The sequence below is a fragment of the Rhagoletis pomonella genome, unplaced genomic scaffold (assembly GCF_013731165.1).
Source record: "Rhagoletis pomonella isolate Grant_MI unplaced genomic scaffold, Rhpom_1.0 Rhpom_scaffold_00008, whole genome shotgun sequence".
Lineage (NCBI taxonomy): Eukaryota > Metazoa > Arthropoda > Insecta > Diptera > Tephritidae > Rhagoletis > Rhagoletis pomonella.
Window position 1 is genome coordinate 29,237,044 of NW_023458562.1, and position 4,285 is coordinate 29,241,328.

The following is a 4,285-nucleotide window of genomic DNA, read 5'->3' on the forward strand; positions in this document are numbered from 1 at the left end:
TCTATGCTGCGCCTATCTTGTGCGCCAAACTGGTTCAACACACACACCACTACACCACACCACATCCCCATACACAAACACCTACCTACAAACCACTGTGATTGTTGCTGCTTATCCTGCTCAGCTGGTTGACGATTGCTTGTCAGCAGTGCCAGGCCGCTTTGTTGTCGTCGCTAAGTAACGAAGTCACTGAAAAAGTAAAAAAAATGGCAGTAAAATATTAAAGTAAAAAAGCAGTTGTGTTAAAATCAAAAAAAGAAAAATTATTTATTCCGGCCTCCTCGTCAGCTATTTTTGACTCTAACTACTCCTGTGCAGTGAATTATTATTTTTTGTTTGTATTTTTCATCGATCGATGCATCACAAATTGAAAATTTATGAAAATGAGTTAGTTGCTCATTTTCTGCTTATTGTTATTTTATGTCTGTTTTATTTTTGTTTCTGTTCTGTAGTTGTAATGCAATTTTTCGCTAATTTTCGTTTATATTGAAAGAGAAATTGATTTTTGATATTTCGTTTAGTAAAGTGGAGCAATTTTTGCATGTTTCACTTTGGGTACCAGTGACCTGGAAATGAGATAAGGCAATTGTGGAAATGCTTTAACATTTATGCGCCATTTTTTAGTGGGAGGCTGCAATCGATTATGGCGTTTGTAGGAAGAGTTGATTGTTTGAAGTGGTTTGTGAAAATGTTCTAAATAAGCAACTAATTCGAAAAAACAATGAATTCGAAGAACTTTCTTCTTTAGTCAGATAAGTAACAGGAAACCCCTTTCGAAGACGCTAAATACAATTATTTTATTGAGCAAGTGTTTGTCCTACTACGGTGACGAGGTTCTGCAAAGTGCAGTATTGTTAGCCTAATCCCCAAGATGGTCGACCCTTCTGATGATCGACTATAAGCCCTTATCGAGCTTATTGTGTGAAAGGACAAAGGCCCACCGGCGATAAACTGAAAGGTCCTTTTCAGTTGGGTTTTGGAACATAAGTTTTGGAATAGTCTCACGACATCCTATGTTTTGGGATGGCCAATGCCGCAGACGATGAAACGATGGAGAAATAGAGCAGCGAATTAAAATAAAACGACTCCTTTGTAGTGCCCTCTGAATATCCATTCCTTAGCCAAGCAAATACAATAGTGTATATGTACTTATATCCCGCATTAAAGAGAGCAACATCATGCTTTTTAGGCAGATTGATGCTTAACCGCCGTACAGTGGCCTGATAATGACGGGAAGTCCCGGTTTCGAAATATATCGAAATATTCAACTAAGTGGTTATTTATATTCTGGACATGTCTACTAACTGCACCCTTAAACTTCTGTAAACTGAACGCTCCTAATTGATCCTCTTAAAAGCTGCGGTAAAAAGTAGTAAATGTGGTGCGAGATTACTGAAATTTGCTATTTTGTACTTTTGCCTAGAGGTGAAGTATAAAAAATGGTAAGGATTGGCTAGCTACCACTGTCACGCCATAAAAGAGAAATATGGTAGATATTCCCGATTTCAATAATTTTTTTATTGGTGTTTTTTAATAACGGGCTAGCTTTTGGCCACCTTTCATATTTAGGAATTTCTGGCTAAAACTAAATAATTTACAAATCGAGTCTTATTAAAATCGGTTAATATTTAAACTTTTCGCCCTAAGTGTAATGGGCGTGGCAGCTGGCCTATTTTCACATTACTTCGATCGTAATTTAAAGTGCTTCATGAATCATATATCAGCATACTTTTTGCCAAAATTTAGATTTAGTATAGGTACTTCCACTGTTCGTCGGCATCTCTGAGGGGCAAGGTCCACACACATACAGATGAATGAACAGATTGAGCGCTCGTCGCGCCCATCCACTAAATGTTGCAAAAGAAGAGCTTAAGCTGCCCTTGTGGGACTCGCGACACTCCAGCTTAGCTACAATCTGGCTATTGTAAAATATTAAACGCGTACCTATCGAGTATCGATGGAAACATACCAATAACATCTCCAGCTTTTGAAGGAACTACGTGCGACACTGATCATATCATTTCCTCTACCTACAGTTAATGAATCTATTGTGCCCTCTACTCTTCCCAACTCTTCGTCTAATCCTACATACCAAGTTTAAATACCGTTGATTTCTAAGATTTTTTTTATATGGAAGAGAAAGCCTAGCATCGTCAAAAAAAAAGGCAAAAATCAATAGTATTTTGTAGCCAATTGAAACTTGCACTTTATTATCCTAAAATTGAATGGGCTACAAAACTGTATACCAGAAATTTTTCTAAAAATTCTGAATAAAAAGTTTAAATATTTGGTGAAAATTTGTCGAATTTTTATAATTTTTGTATAAAGTTTGAAAAGGGGATTTATATGGTGTTTGTTGTATAGCTAGCCAGGCTTTTATAAAAAAAAATATTAAATATAAAATAAACCGTGGAAATATAGCCAAAACTCTTCAAAATATGGCGAGTCTATTATAATGACCGCCAGTGTATACATATATCAATCCTTATTTGGCACACGTGTGAGAACTATTACTATTTATATCTATGAACATCTAGAAAGAAGTTATAATTTTTATACCAAATACGCCATACTCGTACATATGAAAGACCTTTCTTTAACGAGCCATCAATTAAATCATGATTTCTTTTATTGCCGAAGTAATTAAATACATACAAAATTTTGACATATCAATGCATTGTATTATTTAATAATTTGAAAATTTTTTATGACTGAAATATTACCCCAACAAGATGGAACAACAATAGCTTAGCATACTCAAAGGTTCCAATAACCAAATATTGAAATGGAAATGAAAGAAATACTGTCGCAATTTTCAGTAACCTATCAAAGTGGTAGGTAGGCAAAGCGGAAGTTCTTACATATCATATTTGTTTATATGCATTAATTGTTCGGGGAAACCCGTCAAGATTTTGACATGACATGTGCGAAATTGCAGGGGTAACGCCTCATTCTCGTACCCCCACTACGGAAAATTATACAAATACATACATATATCAGAAATAAATTCGATATGCAATATTATGCCCAATATTGTTGGGGTAAAATTAAATTGGAGGGCGTTTGAGTAGATATCAAATGCCAATGTAGGTTTCGTATATTTATGTACTTATGTATATATACAGTGAGTGTCAAAAGCGTACAGTAAATTTTTTTCCACATTATTTTTTATTTAAATTTTATTAATATTTAATAAATGTACAGTCCATACTACAACCAAATCCATGGAACTCAAAGTTTTTAACTTTGTAGCAACAAAAAAAATATCCTAAAATTTTCATCAAAAAATCGCCTTTTTCAAGTTTTTTAGAAAATTTTCGGCTATGCAGTTTTATAGCTTAAACAATTAGATAAAAAAAATCGATTTTTATATGAAAGAAAATGACAAAAAAATTTCTACTTCAAACTTGCACTTTATTATATTTAAATTGAATGGGCTAAAAACCAACATACCAAAAAGAAATCTGATTAAAAAGTGTGAAATTTTTATAAAAATATTAAGATATGTTTTAAATTAGAACAAAGTTAGAAACTTTGAATTTTTAGCACTTGGTTTTAGTGGGAACCATATTATTATTATCCACATTTTTTTATTTAAATTTGTTTATTATTTAATAAATGTATAGTCCATACTACAAAAAAATTCATGGAACTCAAAGTTTTTAACTTTGTAACAATTTAAAAAAAAATCGTAAAATTTCCTTCAAAAATTCGCACTTTTTCAGATTTTTTAGAATTTTTTTGGGTATGCAGTTTTATAGCTCAAAAAATTTGATGAAGAAAATCGATTTTTATATGGAAGAAAATAACAAAAAAAAATCGACTTCAACCTTGCACTTTATTATACTTAAATTGAATGAGCTATAAAACAACATGCCAAAAAAAAAATCTGAATAAAAAGTGTGAAATGTTTATAAAAGTTTTAAGCTTTGTTTTTAATAAGAACAAAGTTAGAAACTTTGAATTTTTGGACTTAGTTTTAGTGGGAGCTGTATTTTCAAAAATGGGAAAAATGTACTGTACGATTTGGACTGTCAGTCACTGTTGTATGTAGTATAGCACTTTCAGACACACGCGAGTCCTGAAAATTTGCGAATGTGTGCATTTTTTGTCAAATGCTTGATATATTTTTTTTGTTTTTGGAAATTTGTTTGGCTGCTTGATTGCTTGCAATAAAATCTGTCCAAACACTTCAAAATAATTTGACACACACAAGCGAATGTTTCCCACATCTTGTGGTAGCAAAAAAAGGGAACTGCTTGCACATATGGAATGCCCATAAAGT